Raw genomic sequence first — 11,277 nt, 5'->3', positions numbered from 1 at the left:
GCAAGGGAATACTTTGGGTACAACGAGGTTTGCTAATCTAGTAACCAAAGCAGCTAGTTTGTTTGTATGTGCACGAATACTATTGTTATATTTGTAATAATGTCTCCCCTTTTGTTTATCTTTCCACTTATTAAACAATTAATGTCTAATTCCCATGATTTCAAAATCTCCATGGATAATAGGATCAAAAATATCATAACATTCATCGGTGAAACTTGGGGTTTTTAGCACTTGCCTGAATTTTATAATGTCTTTCTTTTCCTTTATGCTTGCACTCGTACTAGAGGTTTTTGACTTTGTTTTGCCCATGCCTACTACTAGTTATTACACAAAATTCTTCTTGAAGCCCTATTTAAAAAAATTGTAAAGTATAAAACTAAGATAATAAAATCAAGATTTCTATTGCTGCAAATTGCAATGATTTTTTTTGAAAAAAAATTAAATGCTCGAAATCAAGATTCAATAATTGGTGTTGTCCTATGATACTCAAGTTTCACACTTTCAGTTTTCAGAATACAAAATAGAATTTAGTTAGTCTTTGAAAAGTTGAAATTTGAAAACCCTATTGTGTAAAATTTTCGACTTGGAGAACTTTCAACTTCATACTCTAAAAACATAGAAGGTAAATAGTTAAAAGTTAAAATGAAAGTATTAAGTAATTAATGGTTTTAGGTACTTTACTAATAGTATGTACAATATACATGTAAATGACATAAAGACTCAATAATGTAGTAATGCACATAACTATAATAATAAAAAGTAAAAATTTATTACATTAATATACATTTGAATTTTGAATTTTATTCATTTTAAATAAATTAATTAATAAAAATCAAACTTAATTATCAATATGATTTTCGTGTCAATTTGTGGAATGTTATTGCTGTTGTCAAGAGTCATCCGGAATCGTGACACAATTTCGGATGACTCTTGACAACAACGATAGCGGACCCAAAATTTACCTAAAATTCATGCCGAGCCATTGCCGTTGGCATTGATCTGACTTAACAATCGTAACATTGCCAAGTTAGGATTAAGTAATAATTTTTTTAAAAGACTAAACATAATAATTATTAATGTTAACTGAGTTTTGACACTTAATTGAGCTTTACAATGACTGGGCACATGTCATGATTCTAGATGAATCTAGGCACATGGAAAAACATTCCCCCAAATCGGCCTGAAATTCGTCTCGGGTCGTCAATCTTTCTTTTAGTCAACAATCAAGATTTCGAGTAGAATTTTTCGAGTGCACATGCCCCAATTTCGAGTAGAAATAGAATTCAACTTCAATCTTTTAAAATTTGGCTCGAAATAGAGCCACGATCGTTGATCTATCATTCATTCAACGATCCAAATCAAATCGTGAATCGTTAGAACTTAAACCTTTCGAATAACTAATATTAATTATTTAAACAAGGTTCTATAGCAACTAAGTTCATGGCAAAAAAATTGATAGAATTAGTAAAAAATTGATAGAATTATTAAAAAATTGATTTAAAAAAATATTAGCATGAAAATAATTTATATAGCATATTAATTAATATAGAGAAAAATATTGAAATAAATATTGTTAAAGAAATTGTTATTAATTATTATTATTTTATTTTTAAGTTTGAGCATGTCAAAATCATGATGTTAATTAAATTATTTATATAAAATATAAAATATATATAATATAATTTATAATAATTATTATAATAGTTATAATATAATATAAATAAAGGATTTTCTTTTCTATTATAGAAATGATTTTATTTTTTATCATAAACTTTTTATTGTAAAGATGATATGAAAAGTTCAATGAAGATATATTAAATTTTATAAAATAAAATTGGTGCAAGATATGAAATAATAATGACAATAGTTTAATTTAAATAAAATAATTAAAATTTAGTTTCTTTACAAAGTAGAATTATGTTATATGAACAATAGCATGGGAGCAGGAATATAAGAGCTTTGAATGCTGGAAGAAACGACTACCTGCAAATGGCGGGGGAAACCAGGGATGGAAAGAAGATGCTCGGTCAGGGTTTTGACGACATGTAGGCTAGTCTTATGGACAACAAGTCAACAATAGATGGCCTCTGAATAGAATAACAAAACTAGTTACCAGCAATCGATGCCCTACCCCCAAAGAAATGATTACTTCAATCCACCACAAAGGAGACAAGTTAGGGGGAATTAGAGGAAATGGGGAAACCAGGCCTATGGACAAAAGCCAATATACATAAAATTTGACAGATTCGACTTCACAAAGATTGCACATAAGTTTTATAGGCCCAAATAGCAGCAACAAGCTCTAGTGAAGGAGAAAGAGGTAGCCAAAGATGCTCCCCAAAACCCAGAAGAGCATATCACCTATGAGGTAATGTCTATTGTTCATATAGATAATGCAAAATGACAAGAAATAATAGGTGAATTAAAGGAAAAAGCTTTCTTTTTCAAATGGGTAGGCCCATGGCCTTTTGTAAGAACTATAAAGTTAGGATGCAAATCTATATGGGGAAAGGAATGCAGGCTGAAAACCCTAACAAATGGCTTTTACATGGAGCTAGCTCCAAGTAAAATAGACAAATGGGAAATCCTAAACAATGTCCCTTCCCTCTAGAGGGGGGTTTTTTTATGAAGGACTGGGAGCCAAATTTTGACCCAGGTAAAGAAAAGTTGCAGATGTTTCCTTTATGGATTAATCTGTACAACTTACCAACAGAATATTGAGGGGGGGGGGTTTTGACAGAGATTGGGAACACAATTGGAACTTTTGTTAAAGCAGAGGAAGTTCTGAGCATCAAGGATTCTTCCTTCCACCCAAGGATTTTAATCAATACGAAGGAAGGGAACCCTTGCCTTGACTTCATTACTCTAAGCACAAAAAATGGAGTGTGGAAACAACCTTTAGAGGTATGGGAAGGGGAAGATAATCCAATTTCAGAAGAGGCTTTACAGAGCAACAATTTTGTGAAAGGGAAAGGGCTAGAGGCGAACAAACTTTTAGAGGTTGTGGAATGGAGGGAACACCAGTTGGAGAAAGATAACAGTTTAACCAATCATGTTCAGTTAAATGATCTCTATGAAAATTAGGAGATTTCAACTATAATAAAGTCAGTTGCCATGGAGAAAGTTCTTATGGACAAAGAAGCAAGGGAGCATGAGGATAAAGAGATCTCAACCCAATTGGTGACAGAAACCCCTATGGAACATTGGGAAGTAAATAGGGATGTAGACTTACAAAGGAGTAATCTGGAGAAGGACAAAGAGATATAGGAACTGGTAAATGACACTCCATCTATGTTATTGATGTTAGGAAAGAATAGAGAAAGTGCCCAGCTTAAAAATTTAAGCCCCAAAGGATTTTTAGGAAATGCTATGGAAACGCCCTTGAAAATGCAAGACCACAGTGGGAAGACTATACTAGGAGAGGAAAACCAAGTCTGTAAGGATATAGAAGCATCCCCTAACTAGAACTTAAGTGAACCCTTTGAGGAAACAATGGAGAGTAGCAGCATGAAGGAAGGAAGAGATTCATCTCAAGAGGTTCTAAAAGAGGAAGATAACCTAAATGACCTAGGCCTATTAGAGAGTCTAGGCATTGAGGAGGAAATATCAATAGAGCAAACAAGCTCTAAAAAGAAGAAACCAAATGTAGGAAGCAAAAAGAAAAGAGGCCCCAAATCTATCAAATTAAAACTAGAATTGGCAGGCAATGCAACGAGCCAATCAAAAATATTGAGATCGAGAAAAGGCTTAGCCTTTTCCTGAGAGCCATGAAAACTCTATCGTGGAATGTCAGGGGCTAAAATGCCCCTAACAAGATTCGATTGATCAAAAGGTGTCCTGATCAATTGAAACCAGACGTGGTACTTTTATAGGAAACAAAGATTAAGGAGGAGGATTTTACCAATTTCAAAAACAAATTCAGAATATGGGAATGCTTGATGACAGGATCTCAAGGAGCCTTAGGAGGTATGGAAATTTTATGGAGATCAAATACTCTAGAGATAATTGAATCCCTTTTCGATACTAACTGCTAATGGATTAAAGTATATGTTAAACAATTACACTGTTCTTTCTTGGTGTTTAATGTCTATGGTCCAAATAATAATGCTCAAAAAAGGATTTTATGGCAAACCTTATCTGCAAAAGTGCAAGATTTAGATAACGATGTGGCAATCTTAGGAGGGGATTTTAATGCAATTTTGAACTTGGGAGACAAAAAGGGTGGGAAAGGTTGGATTTCAGGAAGCCAAAAAGATTTTAGTAATTTTGTTAATGAAAATGGTTTAGTGGAAATTCATTTCAAAAAAGGAGATTTCAAATGGACAAATAGGAGAAAAGGTTTTGTGCATATAGCGGAAGAGTTGGACAGATTTCTTGCAGCAAACAATTGGGCAGAGGCAAATTGGTCATGTTCAACTGAAATTCTCCCTTATCAAGGTTCTAATCACTTCCCTATTTTCTTGAGGATTCAAGATGAAAATACTCTAGATAGGTGTCCTTTTAAATTTGAGGCCATGTGGATGAAAATAGAAGGCTTTGCAGATCTTATTTTTGAATGGTGGAAAAATTCTCCAACAAGGAAAGGTAATAAAGCCTTCATTTTCTTCAAAAAACTACAATTTCTTAAGGAACAGTTGAAGATTTGGAATAGAGAACATTTTGAAAATATTTTTGATAAAAAAAAAAGGAACTAGAGGAGAAATTAAAAGTCATTGAAAATGGAATGTTTGAGGACTTTAAGGAGGAGAAATTGCTTAGAAAGGAATTAGAAGCATGTTTAAACAAAGAAGAAATTTACTGGAGACAGAAATCAAGAGAAGTATGGTTAAAGGAGAGGGACAGGAATACTAAGTTTTTTCATAATTCAGTAAAAATCAAAAGGGCGTCTAATAAAATCTATGAGATTTAGAATGATGAAGGGGTTCTCATCTAGGATAAAGAGGAAATCAATTTAGCAGTAGTTAATTTTTTCTCTCACAGAGGACAACAGATTGTAAAGAATCAGAACGAGGTGGATGAGGTGCTGAATGTTATCCCAGAATAGATAACAACCTCCCAAAATAAAGCACTAATGGACCTAGTTAAAGAGAGTGAAGTTGTTGAAACTTAAAAGGTTTAGGAGGAGATAAAGGCCCAGGCCCAGACGATTTTCCTGCTATGTTTTTTTAGAAATTGAGTTTTATCTTTCAAAAGGATCTATGAGAAGTAGTAGAGGAATCTAGACAAGGTGATTTCATTCTTAGAGATTTCAACAACACCTTCATAGCTTTAGTGCCAGAAAAATAAACACAAATTACCTTTGAAGATTTTAGACCAATTTATTTATGTAATATAGTTTACAAGATTATTTCAAAGGTTATGGAAAATAGACTTAAAAAAGTTCTTAGCTCAATCATTTCGATAGAACAAAGTGGTTTCTTACCAAGAAGATCCATATTTGAAGGGGTGGTGGTAGCACATGAGGTAGTTCACACTATTCGAACCTCAAAAACACAAAACATGATGGTTAAATTAGATATAAAATGAGCTTATGATGAAGTTGATAGAGGTTTCTTATTGAGTGTGTTAAGGAGGTTTGGGTTTGGCCTAGAATGGCTACAATGGGTAGAAAGCTGCTTATTTACACATCATTTCTCAGTGCTGATTAATGGAAGCCCGCAAAGCTTCTTTGAACAAGAAAAAGACATTAGACAAGGGGACCCCTTATCCCCTTTTCTCTTTATCATAATGATGGAGGTGTTAGGAAGGCTAATTCATAAACAACGAGAGTGGGGATTATGGAGAGGAATAAAAATTACAGAGACAGTGGAAGCCCTTACTCATTTACAATTTATAGATGATACTTTTTTAGCAGGAGCAGCAAATGTAGAAGAAGTAAAGACTATGAAGCACACTCTCGAACTTTATGGAAGAATCTCAAGGTAGTTTACAAATTGGAATAAATCAGAGATCTTTTTCTTCAACACCCCACAAAATATCAAATTGAGAATATGTTGGATTATGAACATAAAAATAGGGTTGATGCCAAACAAATATCTAGGGATTCCTTCTTTACAGGCAGAAACAAAGTTGAGCTATGGGATAAATTGATAGAGAAATGTTAGAAAAAGATGGAAGGATGGAGAGGAAAGTGGTTATCTTCGGTAGGTCGAATCCTTATGCTCCAAATAGTAATCTCAGCTATGCCAATTTTTGCAATGATGTGTTTAGATTTACCCAAAAAAGTTGTCTACATTCTAGAATAGAAGATGAGAAAGTTTTTTTGGAATGGATCAAATGAAGGTGACAAAATTCCTCTACTAGCATGGGAAAAGATATGTCGACCCAAGGAAGAAGGGAGAGTTGGGTTAAGGAATTGGCAACTAATGAATAAAGCATTGGGAGCCAAATTAATTTGGGCAGTGTATGAGAATCCACAACTCTATTGGGTGAGAATTTTGAAAGGCAAATATTTAGACTTGGATGAGGCTCAAAGGATCTTAACAATTCAAGACCCACCAAAAGGTTTAGCCATATGGAACTTCATGCTCTCCTACAAACAGCTTATAGTGAAGCACATCTCTTGGTGTATTGGGGATGGAAAGCAAGCTAAATTCTAGAAAGACTCTTGGAATGGGCATAAAGTTCTAGGGGAGGATGATGGTAACTTAGAATTAAAAACATACTTCAAAGATAAGTGGGTAAATTTAGTAGCAGACTATATGGTTGAAAAGGAGGGTTTGTTAGGGAAAGAATGGTGTTGGAAAGATGTTCAAGTGAGGAGTTAACGGATTTACAGAAGCAAAGAATGCAGAGCATATTCAAAGAAAGAAATCTAATGGTAAGTCTCAAGAAGGATAAAATAATTTGGAGTGGATCCTTATCAGGTAATTACTTAGTTAAATTAGGATATAATATTATGGCTGAAACAAATAGGGAGTTCTTCACTTCAAAAGATCTTTGTTGGAATAAGGACATTTTACCTAAGGCAAGAGCGTTTGCATGGTTAGCCTATAATGGGAGAATTTTAACGGCACAAATACCGAGGAGAATAGGCATAATAGGCTCATCAAGATGTCATTTATGTGAGAAGCTCAAGAAAATAGTAGAACACCTTTTAATTCAATGTCAGTATGCAAGGAAATGTTGGGATTTGGTTCAATTCAAGCTAAGGTGGCAAGGCCCAAGAGCTCAAAGTGTCAAGGGGGTTTTTGATGGATGACCAAGGGAATAGAGAAAATCAACTCTCTCAAGCATATGGCAAGTTACTCCATATTTGATCATTTGGGAACTACAGAAGGAACGTAGTAGAAGAATTTTTAAAGGGGAAAAGGAAAATTTGAGAAATGCTTAAATAGAACTATAAATGCAATAGAGGAGACAATTAGTGTTGCGGCCACAAAAAGATAAGCAATGCAGATTCCTTATACAAATGATGATAGTGTTACAATCTTCATGGCCAAGGATAAGGTTCAAATCTCCTTCTGGGGAATTGGTAAACAAAAAGAAAAAGAATAGGCCGAAAAAGATAGAGCGGAAAGCTCCACATGAAGGATGGGCTAAGGCGAACTTTGATGGGGCTACAAGTGGCAACCTAGGGATCTCAGGGGTTGGGGTTGTGTTGAGAGATAGTGTAGGTCAAATCCTTTTGAAAGGCGCAAAAAAACTACCTACAGGCACCAACAATATGGCAAAATGTCAAGCTGCATTGCTAGCAGTAAGGTTAGCAAGAAAGGAGGGGATTAAAAAGTTGCACTTGGAAGGTGACTCTCTTATAGTAGTGCAAGCATTAAATTGGTGCTTGGCATCTTTAAATAATAATAAATTTAATTGTGGAAGAATTAAGTTATTTTGAAGATTTTAAAATCACCCATATCAAATGGGAAGGAAACACAGAGGCAGACACTTTGTCATAATGGACACTATCTTTAAATGATGAAATAGTTAGAGTAAAACATTCAAATTTTGAAAGAAATATAAATTACAATTTAAGTGAGGAAGGAATGTAAGTCACCTCCAAGCCAACCTATACAAGGATGGGGAAGTCAGAAAAGAGGATTTAGTAAGATTTATTAAAGATTTTAAATCTTTGTGACGCATGTGTATTAATTATTTTGTGCGGTAGCAGTACTGATTTAAAAAGGGGAAGATGGTGGCTATGATAACGTGACAAAGACTACGTCAACAAGATCATGTAAAGCTCTTTAAAACAAGGAAGGGAGTGGTTCTTTTAAACTAAAATATTCTTTGAGAAGGTAATTTGGTGCAGGTTTCGTGGAGCCGACCTTCACCTTCAAAACGATGAAGCAACAAAAGGCATTGTTCTTGTGTGTGGCAGACCATCATTCAAAGAAAATGGTGAAATACCTATCTGATGTAGTGATTCAAGCAATGCAAGAGACTTTAGGCCCTCTCTTTCATGAAGTGGATCACCGTTGGAAGGTCTAGGTGGATATAGCACTAATGATAGTGGCATGGGGTTTGCATGTCGAAGAACATGAACAAATTGTTGCATGGGTGATGAGGGCACTCTTTGAAGAGGCTTTAATTCCAAACTTGGAGACGTTGTTGGAATGGACACATCCAAGATGGGCCTTCGAATTTAGTGAAGGCTACGCAAATGAGGAAGAAGGAATAGAAAGAGGGATTTTCCCTTTTTGAATTGGTCACGTGGACAAATTGACAAGGAAACCTACATGAATGAGCAACGCTATGCATGGAATGATCTCAAATCTACAATCCTATCCTACAATGACAAGAAGAAGGGGGGCACTTTCCCAAAGGATTCCCCAAAGGGAAAGAGGTCGACAAGAAATTTTTGCCATGCATAATGTGAAGAAGGGCAGTGATAAATTTTGACGCGGCAAGTGAAATCCTTGTTATGAAAGCTAACATAAAGGGCAGGTTGGATGTTTTTGATGGAGGGGAGCATAAGATGATAGCAGAACAATGTTGCCTCTTGGTTTAATAGAAGAGCCATTTTTGGAAAGCAGGAAGACTTGAAGGAATGGGAGACAATGCAGATAAGGAGGTTTGGCTCTGTAATAAAAGATTTTGATATGAATTTGCAACTTCAGAATATAGATTTTTTGGAGGAGCGACTCAATGAAAGTTTTTTGAAAACATCGAGGATATAATGGACACAGGTTTAGGTGATTTTTTTTTTTCAAAAAAGGAGGAAATGCTTTTAAGAAAATTAGCCTAGTAGAGGCCTTTTGTGTTTTAGATGTATAGGAGAAACATACCATATTGTAAATGATGGTCCTATAGATAGAATTAAGGACCTTATAATCTTGATGTAAATATTTTTATGGTTTAATAAAATCAAACTTATTAATGACCAAAAATAATAATAATTAAAATTAAAAAATATAATTACAAATGTTACATATTTTTATTCATATTTATTGTTTAGTTTCAAAATTAAAATGTAATATAGTTTAATATCTATAAATCATTAACATATATTGAAAATTGTGATAATTGTTTATAAACATAATAATTATTAATATTAACCAAGTCTTGACACTTAATTGAGCTTTGCAATGACCAGACACGTGTCACAATTCCAAATGAATCTAGGCACATGGGAAAACATTCCCCAAATTGGCCTGAAATTCATCTCAGGTTGTTGATCTTTCTTTTAGTCAAGGGTCAGGATTTCGGGTAGAATCTTTGAGTACAAGTGTCCCGATTTCGGGTAGAAATAGAATTTAACTTCGATCTTTTAAAATTTGGCCCGAAATAGAGTTGCGATCGTTGATCTATTGTTCATTGAATGGTCTAGATCAAATCGTGAATCGTTAAAACTTAAACCTTTCGAATAACTAATATTAATTATTTAAACAAGGTTCCATAGCAACTAAGTTCGTGGCAAAAAAATTGATAGAATTAGTAAAAATTTGATTTAAAAAAATATTAGGGTGAAAAGAATTTAAATGGTATATTAATCAATATAGAGAAAAATATTGAAATAAATATTGTTAAAGAAATTTTTATTATTTTATTTTTAAGTTTGAGCATGTCAAAATCATAATGTTAATGTAATTATTTATATAAAATATTATATCTATATAATTTATAATTTATAATAATTATATTATTATTATAATAGTTATAATATAATATAAATAAAAAAATTTCTTTTCTATTATAGAAATGATTTTCTTTTCTATCATAAACTTTTTATTATAAAGATGATATGAAAAATTCAATGAAGATATATTAAATTTTATAAAATAAAATTGGTGCAAGATATGAAATAATAATGAGAATAGTTTAATTTTAATAAAATAATTAAAATTTAAAAATATAATTACGAATGCTATATTTTTATTCATATTTATTAATTAGTTTCAAAATTAAAATGTAATATAGTTTAATTATCTATAAATTATTAACATATATTGAAAATTGTGATAATTGTTTATTAACTATTCTTCATCATTTAAAATATTTCATAATGAAAAAAAAGTTAGGTGAGAAGATAGGTATGAAATAAAAACTTGACACATAAATTATCAAAATTTTATTTAACTTTGTTAAGGTTATAATCTTTAGTTTTCCTTGAAATCCACTCTTATTGCTCCATTTGTTTTAACCAATCAGATTAAAGAAAAATAGTTTTAGAAATTACAAAACTTTTAATTGGATAAGTTTCAATTGAATAATTTTTTACTATAAATCGTTAATCAAATATGAAACCATAAAGGGATTGTTGAAACACTTTTTTTTTTGTTTCTAAGTTCTAACTTTATAACTATTAACAGTTAATTTTTCATAACAAAGTCGCAGGCTAACATTTCAACAGTGCATTGAGATGCCACAAATAAAGTTGTAGATTAATAGGAAAAACGATTTGAGAAGCCAAAAGCTATTGTTTTCATTGATAATATTTTAGAGTATACAATGTACATAATACTAATTCATAGCATAGATATTCAAAATAGCTAATTAAATCAGCATAATTTTACTATTTCGTAATTTACATTAAAGGGCAAGACCCAATCCAAAGGAAAAATAGATATCTTAAAAACATTTTTTTTCCCAAAGGGCAAGGGTTAAGGAAATAGAATTTAGGAAACAAGAAACATGGAACCAGGGAATAGGGAGGTTGGAAGCATCAGTGGACTGAGGGGCCGAGGGCTTGAAGCCTTCAATCAGAAAGGTCTTCAAGTCCCTCCATGAGGAATCTGTTGGAGAAGATGATGTCGTTGAACTCGTCTAGCCATGTGAAGTCAATCTCGCTAATGTCGTCCAACAATAACCACTTCTATAGAAAATCTCTTCCGAGCTGCA

The sequence above is a fragment of the Cupressus sempervirens genome, chromosome 6 (assembly GCF_028749045.1).
Source record: "Cupressus sempervirens isolate cs-2001-9-10 chromosome 6, ASM2874904v1, whole genome shotgun sequence".
Taxonomy (NCBI): Eukaryota; Viridiplantae; Streptophyta; class Pinopsida; order Cupressales; family Cupressaceae; genus Cupressus; species Cupressus sempervirens.
Note: the sequence above shows the minus strand (reverse complement) of the source record.